The sequence below is a fragment of the Vulpes lagopus genome, chromosome 1 (genome assembly GCF_018345385.1).
Source record: "Vulpes lagopus strain Blue_001 chromosome 1, ASM1834538v1, whole genome shotgun sequence".
Classification (NCBI taxonomy): domain Eukaryota; kingdom Metazoa; phylum Chordata; class Mammalia; order Carnivora; family Canidae; genus Vulpes; species Vulpes lagopus.
The window spans coordinates 76530180-76545205 of record NC_054824.1 but is presented as its reverse complement, the minus strand read 5'-3'; the positions used below and the strand labels follow the sequence as shown (position 1 = coordinate 76545205).

Below are 15026 nucleotides of genomic sequence, written 5' to 3'. Positions count from 1 at the left end.
TGTATTTATTTATGTATTTATTTATTTATTTACTTTTGAGTAACTTCTACCCCCAAAGGGGGGCTTAAACTCACAACCCCAAGATGGAGAGTTGCTTGCTCTTCTGACTGAGCCAGCCAGGCGCCCCTAATTACCATAAGCTTTATTTTTTTTTATTTTTTATTTTTTTAAAGACTGTATTTATTTACTCATGAGAAACAGAGAGGCAGAGACACAGGCAGAGGGAGAAGCAGGATCCATGCAGGGAGCCCGATGTGGGACTCGATCCCAGGACTCCAGGATCAGGCCCTGGGCTGAAGGCAGCACTAAACTGCTGAGCCACCGGAGCTGCCCTACCATAAGCTTTAAATGCCTAATGTTTTCATGCTTTGTGAATGAATCCAACTATAGCTTTTCCCGCTCCGTATTTATTTCTCCCACCATCAGTTGTAACATATCTTAGCAGATTCTACTTCAGCTTATACTGAAGTAGTGCTTTCGCAACTTCTTTGAAAATGTCCTTAAAAAAAAAAAAAAACAGCTTTATTGAGATTTAATTCACCCATTGAAAGTGTATAATTCCACTTTGAAAATATTCTCTCCTGTAGATGTTCCATAGAGGCTAGTTCTTTAGTCACTTCCAACTTCTCACTGACTCCTTGAATAAACAACAACTGAGTAGTATGGGTAACATATATCAAGAGCCAGGGAAAGCCACTCAAAGGTGCTTGTTAATTGCCAATTGATGCTCTTCCCAGTGTTCTCAGCTCTGTTCTTGCTGAAAACAGTGTTAAATAGGTATCTTTCCTCTGGACACACTTCTTTTTCTGTCCTTTTTAAAAAAGATTTATTTATTTATTTATTTATTTTTTTTTTAAATTTTTTTATTTATTTATGATAGTCACACACAGAGAGAGAGAGAGAGAGAGGCAGAGACACAGGCAGAGGGAGAAGCAGGCTCCATGCACCGGGAGCCCGACGTGGGATTCGATCCCGGGTCTCCAGGATCGCGCCCTGGGCCAAAGGCAGGCGCCAAACCGCTGCGCCACCCAGGGATCCAAGATTTATTTATTTATTCATGAGATACACACAGAGAGAGAGACAGGCAGAGGGAGAAGCAGGCTCCTTGCAGGGAGCCCGATGTGGGACTCAGATCCTGGGATCGCGCCCTGAGCTGAAGGCAGATGCTCAACCACGGAGCCACCCAGGCGTCCCCAATCAAACACAATTTAATTAACATTTCTTGCTTGGCTAACAAATGAGCCACTTGGACACTTGCTTTGATTGTGGCTTCATTTTCATTAATTTTATGAACACACTCTGCTGCAATGAAATATTCCACTTAAAAGTTCCTATTTTTTCTGATGGTTACTTTCCTGTGAGTTGGGATTATTGTAATATGTCCTTAGTCTGGTAATAGTAACACAATCTATTGTTTTAGCCCACGTATCACATCACTGCATAATTAGTAATGCTTTGCCATCTAATTTGGTAACAAAATAATCCATACTGTGATTCAAAAGCACGATATTTGAAATCCATTTTTCTTTTCTTGTTTTGATGTGATGGGTATGCGTTGGTAATTTAAAAAAGGAAAAAAAAAAATGTCCTGGTAAGACCATACACATGGCATTTGAAACACTGTCAAGTTCCAGCTGCATCACTGTGATGTGTGTTGTGTGAGGAGCAATATGAAGTAATGAGATGGAATCTCTGTCTTGACTCCTGGACTGTCCCATGGTAGCATGAAAGCAGCCAGAGCCAATATGTGAACCAATGTGTGTGGCTGTGTGCCAATAAGACTTCATTTATGGAGACTGAAATTTGGATTCCACGTGATTTTCACATTTTATAAAATATGTTTTTGTTTTTTGTTTTTGTTTTTTTTTTTAGTGATCAAAAAATGTAAAAATCACTCTTAGCTTGTAGGTCCTACAAAAACAGCCAGCTGGCTGAACTTGGCCCACAGGATGAAGTTTGCTGAGCCCACTATAGAGTGCAATCAGCCCCATAGGGTTAGGTCCTCCGTCAGGGAAGGGACTGATGGACCCTGTCTGAAAGCGTCCTGAAGATTGATGTAGGGAACAGTGTTCACTTTTAACCTCCCAAAAGGGCCACAAGACTTGCCCTCCGTGAGAATGTCACAAACCACCATCTTCCAGAGCTCTCTCCAGGTACCAAGCTGAATAACACAACACATCCATGGTCTCCTTTAACCCAACCCCGAGAAGTCGGTTCTATGGGCAAGTTTTACAGACTACAGACTTGGGTCTTAGAGAAGTTCAGTAAAAAGGGGATATGTGACAGCCCTAGGACTACATTCCAGCTTTCAAAGGCCATGCTCTACTCATCATGCCACGCTGTTCCTATTTCATCTAGATACCTGTCTACGTCTGCCCCACATCTCTGTCCCTATTCTCCAACCAGGCCCTCTCACAGAATCACTGGCAACTTCTCCCTCCACTATCAAGTTCCACTATGTCACTCAACATAGCTGGGCTTTCTGGTCTTGCCCTCCCTCTCTCATACGCTTCTGTAGCTCACATGTTCTCCTGACACATACTTTGGATGACTTGTGCCCTGGAAATAATAATACGCCAGCTGTGTAGACCCTGGACTCTTATCTCAACCATTCCATGAACCAGTAAACTTGGGAAATCTGCCCCTCTCTGATCTTCAGATTCCTTTTCTGCAAAATTGGAGTGGAGAATGGAACAACCCCATAATTTCCTGAGCTCCTCTCCAGTTTTAACTTTTCATGAGTCAACTGACTCTCTACCATGTTTTACTGCCCACGTGTTGCCACATCCCTTCATTATACTGATAAACCCAGAGAGCCATTGACCCTGAACCTTGCTTCAAGGTGTGTGATGCAAGAGTCTATTAATAAACATGGCATCTTGGATATGCCAACGTGTTGGCACATCCACACAAGGACACTTAAGAACAAATTAACTGAACAAAGAGACCAGCTTGATCTTCAGCCAAATGCACAAGCCAAAGAGGGTAGAGGATGGGGAATAACGGAGGAGGGTGCAGCTGAAACGAAAGCCAATGCTGCGCCTATCTAGGAAGCACCTGCCATGTGAGTGTTAGCAAAAGGGTGTAGAGGTGGAGAGAAGACCGATAATAAGACTGATATCTCTGTCCTTGAGGAGTTCACAGTCTAGTGGGAGATAACCAAAGAGCTAATTTTAGAAACTGAGGAGGAAGAGAAATGCAGGAGTAATTACAATCAAGTTAGGGAAATTTTGATTGACCTGCTCTGTGGAAAAGTTGGCTGAGAAAGCTTATTTTATTGTGATGTCTATCAATTGGAGAACAGAGAGCCTCAGAGGACATTAACGGTCCTAAAATTTCATTATTCCTGAAGGTTAACTGGACTTAGTTCTTTGGATACAAGTGCAGTGTTGACCAGCAAGGGAGTGAGAAGGATGTCTCTCTCTCTCAATTTTTTTCTTTTGTATTATTTCCTTTATAAATTTCTGGCAGTAAAACTACTAATTCAAGGGGTAAAAATGTCAAGGCTTGTAGAAATTGTGGCCAAGTTATCTTCGTAAAGATTCACATTAACTTACACCCCTGAAGTTTTCCTCTCATTCAACAGCATGAAGCACTTTCATTTTTAAAAGTTGGACTTGGGTACCTGGGGGGCTCAGTCAGTTAAGTGTTCGAATCTTGATTTAAGCTCAGGTCATGATCTCTGGATCGTGAGATGGAGCTCCATGCTGGGTGTGGAGCCTACTTGGGATTCTCTCTCTCTCTCTCTCTCTCTCTCTCTCTCTCTCTCTCCCCCTCTCGTTCCTTCCCCTCTCAAAAAGTAAAAAAAATTAGGCTTTCTTTCCTACTATGGTAGGTGAAAAATGATACCTCAGTATTTAAATTCTCATTGATTTAACCACTATGAGGGTGAACATACTCCATATATTTGTTAGGTTATTTGTAATTCTTGTTCATGATTTTTGTCTCTTTGCTTTTTTTTTTATGGTTAGTAGTATTTTATTGTGTGTATATACTACATGTCCTTTTTTTTATAATAAATTTATTTTTTATTGGTGTTCAATTTACCAACATACAGAATAACACCCAATGCTCATCCCGTCAAGTGCCCCCCTCAGTGCCCGTCACCCATTCACCCCCACCCCCGGCTCTCCTCCCCTTCCACCACCCCTAATTCGTTTCCTAGAGTCAGGAGTCTTTATGTTCTGTCTCCCTTTCTGATATTTCCCACACATTTCTTCTCCCTTCCCTTATATTCCCTTTCACTATTATTTATATTCCCCAAATGAATGAGAACATACAATGTTTGTCCTTCTCCCTGTCTCTTTGTTTTAAGGGAAGGGCTATTCATAGTATGAATATGAGCTTTTTATATATTTTAGTATATGAGCTTTAGTGTAGTAAGCACATGAGCTTTCTATATATTTTATGGATTAAAGCTATTCACCTTGGTCAGCCCTTCATTGTCATCCAGCCTTTCCTGGTTCTAAGTCCAGACCCATCAGCTATCACTCATAGAAAAGTCCTCTAGCCAGTGCCCTCCCATACTGGTGCCACCTGCCAAACAAAACCTTGATTCCGGGCCAACCTTGGCCTCCTTCTTGCTCTAATACCCACTGCTGAGTTCTCCCACAGGGAAGTTGTTTTATATGAAGATTGCTGCCATCATAAGTCCCCAGTTCTCAGCCTTTGTCCAATACCACTCCATGTCCCCAGTCAGCTTCATCCCACATTCCTAAACCACTATATCAGATGTTCTCTCCTCCCCTCCTTTCAATCCCTCCACTCACCTGCCTTCTCTTTCTGGAGACTTTGTCTTCTTCTTTTTTTTTTTTTCAATGAAGTGTAATGGATATAACATTTCACTTGTTTCAGGTGTACAATATAATGATTCGATATAGGTTACCCTCGTGAAATGATGACTACAATAAATTTAGTTCACATCCATCCCTGTGCATAGTTACAAAAATACACTTTTTTCTTGTGATGAGACCTTTTAAGATCTCTTCTCTTAGCAGTGTTCGTAACAATGCCTCTCGTTATAAGGTGGTTCTCAACTTGTATCGTAGGAGGTTGTAGGAATTTGATAACTAATAATGAATTTGGTAAAGTTGCAGGATACAGAATTGGTACACAGAAATCTGTAGTGTTTTTATACACTAATAATGGAATAGAAAGAAATTAAGAAAATACTTCCATTTCTAACAGGATTAAAAAGAATAAAATGACTAGGAATAAATTTAATCAAGGAAATAAAGGATCTACACTCTGAAACTATAAAACATTGATGAAAGAAGTTAAAGATGACACAATTAAATGGAAAGATAGCCGATGCTTATAAAATGGAAGACTTAATATCACTAAATGTCCATACTATCCAAAGTAATCTACAGATTCAACGCAATCTCTATGAAAATACCAATAGTATTTTTCAACAAAAATAGAACAAAGAATTCTAAAATTTGTGTGGAACCGCAAAAGACCCTGAACAGCCAAAGAAAACAGGAAAAAGAAGAACAACGCCAGAGTTACCACGATCCCAGATTTCAAACTGTGCTACAAAGCTGTAGTAATCAAGACAGTGTGGTTCTGGCACAAAAACAGACACATAAATCAATGGAACAGAATACAGAGCCCAGAAATAAACCCGTGCTTATATAGCCATTTAGCCTATAACAAAGGAGGCAAGAATAAGCAATAAGGTAGACAGTCTCTTCAATAAATGGTGCTGGGAAAACTTGACAGCTACATGCAAAAGAATGAAACTTGGACCACTTTCTTACACCATACACAAACATAAACACAAAATGGATTAAAGACCTAAATGTGAGGCCTGAAACCATAAAACTTCTAATAGAAAACATTGGCAATAAACTCTCGGACATCAGCCTCAGCAATATTTTTTTAAGGATCTGCCTCCTTATGCAAGGGCAACAAAAGCAAAAACAAGAATTGAGAGTACATCAAATTAAAAGCTTTCACATAATGTAGGAAACCACCAACAAAATGAAAAGGTAACCTACTGAATAAGAAAAGATATTCACAAATGATATATCTGATAAGGAGTTAATATCCAAAATATATAAAGAAGTCATGTAACTCATCACTAAAAAGAGAACAATCATTCCGATTAAAAACTGGGCAGAGGACCTGCCCAAAGAGATATTTTGCCACAGAAGACATATAGGTGGCCAACAGATACATGAAGAATGTTCAACATCACTAATCACCAGGGAGCTCCAAATAAAAAATACAGTAAGATATCACCTCACACCAGTCAGAATAAAAAAAAAAAATGTTGATGAGGCTCATAAATAAAAAAGGAACCCTTGTGGACTGTTGGTGGGAATGTAAATTGGTGTGGGCGCTACGCAAAACAGTATGGTGGTTCCTCAAAAAATTAAAAATAGAAATACCATCTGATCCAGTGAATCCACTTCTAGATATTTACCTAAAGACAGCCAAAATACTGATTCAAGAAGACGTATGCGCCCTTATGTTTACTGCAGCGTTATTTACAATAGTCAAAATACGGAAGTGACGTAAGTATCTATCACTAGATGAACGGATAGAGAGAATATTACTCAGCCATAAAAAATAATGAGATCTTGCTATTTGTGACAACATGGATGGACCTGGGGGGTATTATGCTAAGTGAAATAAGTCAGAGAAAGATGAATACCATACCATTTCATTTATTTGTGGAATCTAAAAAACAAATAAATAAACAAAAAATAAACAGACTCATAAATACAGAGAGTTGGTGGTTGCCAGATGGGAGGGAGGGTGAGGGATGGGCAAAATAGGTGAAGGGGATTAAGAGGTACAAACTCCCAGTTATAAAATAAGTAAGTCACGGGGAATATTGTCAATAATACTGTAATAACACCGTATGGTGACAGATGGTAACTTGTATTTATCATTCCATAATGTATAGAAATGTTGAATCACTATGTTATACACCTGAAACTAATATAGTATTTATTGTATTTCAGCTGTAATTTTTTAAAAAGGTTTTTTAAAAAACAATATGAACATTTTCCCTCACTGTATTTATAGCATGGTTATAATGGCTATATATGGTAGTCCATTAGGAGGAAAGTAAGCATTTGCCAATTTAGTTAGATAATTCTAGACATTTAGGTTGTTTCTAATTGCTCACTCTTGTAAATCCTTGATGAACATCTTTTTGCCCATAATGCTTTCCATATATTGAATTATTCCCTAAGAGAAGATTCTCCAAAAGTGAAATGAATGGGTCAATGGAAATCAAATTCTTATGGCTCTTAATAAGTGCTGACAGATGGTAAAGGGTTTTTTGATTTACTCACCCGCAGTCCCTCATGAGAAAGACCTTTCCACCATGTTCTCATTAGCATTAGGTTTTGTTAATTTCAGAGGTGGAAAAGAGTTTGGTTTGATTTATGCCCATCACTAGAGGCAGAGTTTAGTGGATAAAGGACCCTGGTCTTTCAGTTCCAGTGTTGGCAAGTGATATTGGTCATCCTTGCACAGGGGCCATGCTAATCTTCTCTACATAATTCCAAGTGAGCACACCAAGTGATACTGGTCAACAAGCTAGCTAACCCTTGTGAACATCAAGTTTACTCATGGGGATTATGATATCTAACATGCTTATGGTTGTGAGGATGAAATAAGAACACGTGCAAGATGCTTGGTCCCCAGACAGTGGTAATCTCCCTTCTCGTGAGCAGTACGCGAGAATTAATATTTTTTATACCATGTGTCTTCTTGCGCTTTCTCCTTTGTCAGTCATCTGTGCATCTCCTTTGCCCACATATCTATCTATTGGGTTTTTAATGATTTTTGTCTGTTGTTTGTTTTTTAAGTAAACTCTAACACCTAATATGGGGCTTGAACTTATGACCCTGAGATCAAGAGTCACATGCTCTACTGACAGCGTCAGCCAGGCACCCCGGTTTTCTTCTAAGTAATTTGTATGAGGTTTGAAGCATCAATATATATATATTAACCTCCTGCCATCATATCTACTGTCAATTCTTAGTTTATCACTTGCTTTTTTTTAAAAGATTTTATTTATTTGACAGAGAGAGCGAGCACAAGCAGGGGAAGCAGTAGGCAGAGGGAGAGGGAGTAGCAGACTCCCTGCTGAGCAAGGAGCCTGACAGTGGGGCTCAATCCCAGGACCCTGGGATCATGTCCTGAACTGAAGGCAGATGCTTAACTGACTGAGCCACTCAGGCACCCCATCATTTGCTTTTTAAATATTTTTCTTTATAAACAGTTTATATTTTTTATAACAACTCTGTCCCTCTTTTAGCTAAGAATTGAGAGGCCTCTGATAACCCTGTTTACACCAAATAAGGGGTCCCTTCTCCAAGATTTTAGAATTTTATGTAAATATATTTCAAAGAATCAACAGAACCTATGGGTAAATAAGGAAACTACCAAAATATTCAAGAACTGTTGGGATCCTTTTGGTCTTTGGATCATTGTGCTTTGTAAGGGATACTTAGGAGGTGTTGCCAATAGTGATTGTCCTGTTTGAGGCTCTCTAGCATCTCTGACCACCTTCTATATGGGGGTCTCCTCCATTATGAGTCCTGTGTTTCCAAGATAGAAGCCAAGACCTTGCTTTTGCAACCTCTCTGGTCTCTGGGATGCCTCTGGACTTGGTGCCATAAATCAGAGGCATCTATACAGGACTTATATTTAGAAGACAGAAATGAAAGGAAGCAGTGCCAGATGGAGTCCACTCTCTGGCTTGAGGGGCAGCAGAGGCTGAGGTGTCAACATCCTGCCTGGGGTCCATGGTTGGAGCGGTGGGGTCTGTGCAGAGCATGGGTGGCGGTGGGCTTGTCTCTACTAGAGTGCTCCTGCAGGGCAACGTGGCCATTGTTCCTGTCTGGGGATCTTCTGAGTCCCTCCTGGGGTTCTGTGAGTCACCTGATACCCTTAAAAAGTTGATATCCTTAAAAAGTCAAACAGAGGGCAGCTCAGGTGGCTCAGTGGTTTAGCGCCGCCTTCAGCCCAGGGCCTGATCCTGGGGACCCGGGACCGAGTCCTGCATTGGGCTTCCTGCATGGAGCCTGCTTCTCCCTCTGCCTGTGTCTCTGCCTGTCTCTCTCTCATGAATAAATAAATAAAATCTTAAAAAAAAAAAAAGTCAAACAGAGTGAATGCCCATCTGTGCAACTAAGAACCCCAGCTAATACAGGAGATTATTACCGTCGGGATTTAAGGCACTTCTCTCCAAGAAAACAATAATAATAGCACCTGGCATCCACTGAGTACTTACAATATGCCAGAAAGTACGCTAGACCACGTATGTGTGTGTGGGTGTGTGTGTGTGTGAGTGCGCTCACACATGTGCGTGTACATATACACCCACACATCCCTATATATATGGTATATACACGTATATTCTTTCAACAATTCTGAAAATTATATGTTATTGTCCTCATCTTATTATTATTTATTTATTTGAGAGAGAGAGAGCACATGAGCAGGGGGAGGGGCAAGGGAGAGAGAGGCAGAGAATTTCAAGCAGACTCCATATCCAGCAAGGAGCTTGATGCAGGGTTTGATCCTATGACCCTGAGATCATGACCTGAGCCGAAACCAAGAGGGTGATGCTTAACCTACTGAGCCACCCAGGCATCCCATCATCTTATCTTTTTTTTTTTAAAAGATTTATTTATTTATTTATTTATTTATTTATTTATTTATTCATAGAAATGCAGAGAGAGAGAGAGAGAAAGGCAGAGACACAGGCAGAGGGAGAAACAGGCTCCATGCAGGGAGCCTGGCGTGGGACTCATTCAGGGTCTCCAGGATCACGCCCTGGGCTGCAGGCGGCACTAAACCGCTGCGCCACCGGGGCTGCCCCTCATCTTATCTTTTAAATTAATAATTTTATTGTTTTTATTACAGTGACTCATCCTTGTTAAAATAATTAAAATAAATTCAAGCAACATAGAAAAGCATGAAGAGGAAGGAAAAAGCCATCCACAATCCAGTGACCAGTGTTAACATTTGTGGTAGATGCCATGTGAGACATCTCTGTCCATTCGTGTAGGCTGATAAAGTGAGAGAGAATGGGTGGAGGTAGATAGATGGATAGGTATAGTTTTATAAGCATGAGCTTATATAGATTCTTTTTTTCAAATGGAATAAGACATTTAGTTTTTAATTTGAATTAACAGAAGAAAAATCAGTTGAGGCAAAAAATGATTTCTACACTTAGAAAAACAGTTTCTTTACTACAAGAGATATTATTTCCCAAAACACTCCTTCAAGAGAAAGGGAAAAAGTACAGGCATACCTTGGAGGTATTACAGGTTCAGTTCCAGACCACAGTAATCAAGTGAATATCACAATAAAGTGATTCAAATGGATATTTTGGTTTCCTAGTACCTGTAAAAGTTATGGTTACAATATACTATAATCTAGGGGCACCCGGGTGGCTCAGTGGTTGAGCGTCTGCCTTTGGCTCAGGTCATAATCCTGGGGTCTTGGGATCAAGTCTCTGCAGGGAGCCTGCTTCTCCTTCTGCCTGTGTCTCTGCCTCTCTCATGAATAAATAAACAAAATGTTAAAAAATATATGTATATACTGTAATCTATAAAGTGTGCAACAACATTAAACCTAAAAAATGTACATACTTTAAGAATACTCTATGGCTAACAAATGCTAGCCATCACCTGAGCTTTTGGTGAGACATAATATTTCTGCCAGCACAGGGTCTTGTGTTGATGTTGATGGTTGCTGACTCAACAAGGTGGTGGCTGATATATCTCTGGCAGCTATGGCCTTACGAAATGTATTTCTTCAACAATAACACTTGAAAATCGAAATGACTCCTTGATCTATAGCCTCAGAATGGATGTTGTGTGAGCACACAAGAAAACACCATGAATCTCATCGGAGATCTCTCTCAGAGCTCTTGGGTGACCACGTGCATTGACAATGAGCAGTCATATTTTGAAAGGAATCTTTTTTTCTGAGCAGCAGGTCTCATGGTAAGCTTAAAATATGCACTAAACCACTTTGTAAACAGGCGTGCTGTCATCCAGGCTTTGTTGTTCCATTTACAGAGCACGGACAGAGTAGATTTAGCACAATTCCTAGGGGCCCTCGGATTTTCAGAATGGTAAATGAGCCCTCAGGTCACCAGCTGCACTAGCCCCTAACAAGAGAAGCAGCCTGTCCTTTGAGACTTTAAAGCCAGCCATTAACTTCTCTTTCGCTATGAAGTCCTAGGTGCCATCTTCCAATTGAAGGCTGTGTTACCTACATTGAAAACCTGTCGTTTAGTGTAGCCACCGTCCTGGGTTATCTGAGCTAGGTCTTCTGGACAATTGCTGCAGCTTCCCCGCCAGCACCTGCTGCTTCCCCTTGCGGTTTCACGTTACGGAGATGACTTATTTCCTTAAACTTTATGAACCAACCTCTGCTAGCTTCCAGCTTTCCTTCTGCAGGTCCGTCACCTCTCTCAGCCTTCCTAGAATAGAAGAGAGCTAGGGCCTTGCTCCGGATTAGGCTTTGGCTTAAGGCAGTGTTGTGTCTGGGTTGATCCTCTAGCCTGAGCACTAATACTTTCTCCATCTCAGCAGTAAGGCTGTCTCACTGTCTTACCATTCGTGTAGTCACTGGAATAGCACTTTTTCTTTCCTTCAAGTGCTCTTCCTTTGCACTCATAACTTGGCTAACTGTCTGGTACAAGAGGTCTAGCTTTTGGCCTATCTCAGCTTTTGATGTGCCTTCCTCACGAAGCTTGATCATTTCTAGCTTTTGATTTAAAGAGAGACGTGTGACTCTTCCTTTTACTTGCACACTTAGAGGGCATCATAGGGTTTTTAATTGGCCCAGCTCCAATACTGTTGTGTCTCACGGAGTAGGGAGGCCCGAAGGCAGGGAGAGAGATAAGGGGATGGTTGGTCAACAGAGCAGTCAGAAAACACACAACAGTTATCAAATTGGTTGTCTTAGATCAGCCCAGTTCACAGTGTCCCAAAGAAACTACAATAGTTACATCAAAGATCACTGCTCACAGCTCACCATAACCAATAGAATAATGAAAAAGTTTGAAATATTGTGAGAATTAGCAACATGTGTCAGAGACACGAAGTGAGCAAATGCTGTTGGGAAAATGATGCCTATAGACTTGCTCAATTGCTGGCTCAATTGCTGAGCCACCCGGGTGTCCCTCTGTTCCTAAATTTTAATTCTTTTTCTTCAGTCTTAGTTCTATAGCTAAACAGTTTCAATACTTACCCTCAGGGCTTCTCCATTCCTATATTCGGCATTTTGGTTTTTCTCTCGGCTAAGACTTCACCATGGGGTAAATTTTCTTGGGTACTGGGCTTCCTAAAATCTTTTCTTTTAGACAATCTCTGCCTATTGCTTTCACAAGGAAATGAATAACTTTGTAGATGTTGCTTCATTACCCTCAAGCTTTGGATGTTGTTGTGAAGTCTGAGACCCGCCCAATTCTGCCCTTTTGAAGGGGACTTCCTTTTCATACTTGACACTAATCTAGTTTCAAAAATGGGAAAACACCAATGACAACCATGAAAGAAAGAAAAAAACTACCATCTGCTATCACCATTGGTTCATAAAATAAAGGGCATTTTTTTTTATTTTTTTTTTTAATAAAGGGCATTTTTATAACTAAAAAAAAAAAAAGACATTATCTCTTAAAGATATCGCATTTAAATTAGTAAATTTAGCTTTTTGAAAAACTGACCACCTATTTCATGCATTTGGTCTCAGCCCAGCGATGACTTCTTCCTGGCCCAGCCTCTTGCCCAGGGCAGGTTTTGTAAACCACGCGCCAGGATGACCTCACTGCAATGCTCTCCAGGTCACAGAATCTAGGATTCTGTGAGCCAAGGTGAACCTGTTCCAATTTCCAGGTTATGACGACTATATCCCGGTCCCTTGGCCTTTAGAAAGGAATTAATTTCTTAGAGATCTTAACCAAACAATAAGGAAGTAAGGAAAAAGATATTCTAGGATTGGGTTGATGATGTGGAGAGAGAAGGAAGATGGACTTTGTTCCTTAATTTCCCTAATCATCAGCAGGCTAAATATAGATCAAGTCCCCCCATGGAATATTCATTATAGTGTATTGCTCAAAACAACTCATGTCTTATTGATATCATAGTGATGACGACTTCTTTTTATTTTTATTTATTTTTTATTTTTTTGTGATGATGACTTCTAATGGGATTTGCCAACTGTGGAGTAAGCAGGAGGGAAAGACCTATTCTAGTTCTATATTCACAAGACAGCCACTTGAAGCATGCCCACCATGGAGTCTATTCAATGTTGGCTTTGTCGCAGGCCAGAGCTATATGATGCATCCTATTGCTTAGATATACTTTAGAGACATCCTATGATTTGATGTCTCAATATTATCTCTGAATTAGGATCTCATTATTTCTATATTATAGAGGAGGAATCTAATGATCCGAATAGGAAAGAAATTCATCAAGACCTCACAGCTAATAAGCTCTTTCAAACCGAGGTCATTCTGGTTCGAAACTCATTCATATCACAAAGCCTCAAGCAGCAGGCTGAGAAAATATGAGCCACTACTGAGTGTTTCTAAGGTGACTTCTTTTTTTTTTTTCTGGCATTTTAATTATTTTTTTTAAATTTTTATTTATTTATGAGAGAGAGAGAGAGAGAGAGAGGCAGAGACACAGGCAGAGGGAGAAGCAGGCTTCACGTGCCGGGAGCCCGACGTGGGATTCGGTCCCGGGTCTCCAGGATCGCACCCTGGGCCAAAGGCAGGCGCTAAACCGCTGTGCCACCCGGGGTTCCCTAAGGTGACTTCTTGTTAAGAAAATGAAACACATAAAAAAATATATATATATAAAATTAAAAAATAAAAAATAAAAATAAAAATAAAAAAATAAAATTAAAATAAAAATAATAAAATTAAAAAATAAAAGAAAGAAAACGAAAAACAGGGACACCTGGGTGGCTCAGTGGTTGAGCATCTGCCTTTGGCTCAGGTCGTGATCCCGGGGTCTTGGGATTGAGTTCCGCATCAGGTTCCCTGCATGGAGCCTGCTTCTTCCTCTGCCTGTGTCTCTGCCTCTACCTCCGTGTCTCTCATTCATGAGTGAATTAATGAACAAATAAATAAATAATCTAAAAGAAAGAAAAGAAAGCAAAAAAAAAAAAAAAAAAAAACAAAAGCCAAAAAACCCAACCAAACAAACTTAAAAGTGCTGAGTTGAACAATTTCAATGATAATCATAAATGTTCCATGGCATTGAACTAGAAACCAAGCAATTGATGTAAACTACAGTAACTAGAGTTAACTTTAGAGCACCGCACCAGTCAGGATGCACCCAGTAATGCTGCAGTAGGTGACCCCTAAATCTCCCTTAACAAAGCAGCAGGACATTTCCAAGCCTAGAGAGCCAGGGTCCCAGGCCAATAGCAGTAGTTCAATCTCAACATGTGTTTTTCCATGATTGCTGAGGCAAGAGAACTGAACCCCACTCACTGGCCCTTAAAGCGTCTTCCCAGAAGGGATACATTTCAGTTTCCTTCATGCTTCTTTGGCCAAAGCAAGCCCCACGGCCATATTTCACAAGAGATGGGGAAGTGCACCCTACCTTGTGCCTGGGAGGAGGAAAGCTGGAAATTTTTCAGTGAACTGCAGAAATCTTCCTCCTCACCTCCAGGTACCCACTCATCTGTTTTCTGGCCCCACAGATTTGTCTTTTCCAGAACATAATATAGATGGAACTCTACAATATGAAGGCTTTATGTCTGGCTCTTTTCACCACTTCACAATGGTTCTGAGACTCAAGCATGAGGCTCCCTGCTGTGGTGGTTCCCTGCTCTTCTTTGCTGAGTAGCATTCCCCTGTACCATTGTTCCCCAGGGTCATCAGGTGAAGAGCATCTTCAAAGTGTTTCATCTACAGATACCTGCTTGGGCTTTGCTACAGGACATCTTTGCTAAGGGTTCTTGCTCAGTGATGCATCACAGCCACGCACATGCTCGTTATCAGGGAGTCACCAGCCTGCAGCTCCTAGAGG

The 15026-nt window shown here is 40.6% G+C and overlaps 1 pseudogene; it reads right to left on the bottom strand.

Annotated features, from left to right (window-relative positions):
* Positions 1 to 7449: 7449 nt before the first annotated feature.
* LOC121475155 lies at positions 7450 to 7550 on the bottom strand (annotated as a pseudogene).
* Between the last annotated feature and the right edge of the window lie 7476 nt (positions 7551 to 15026).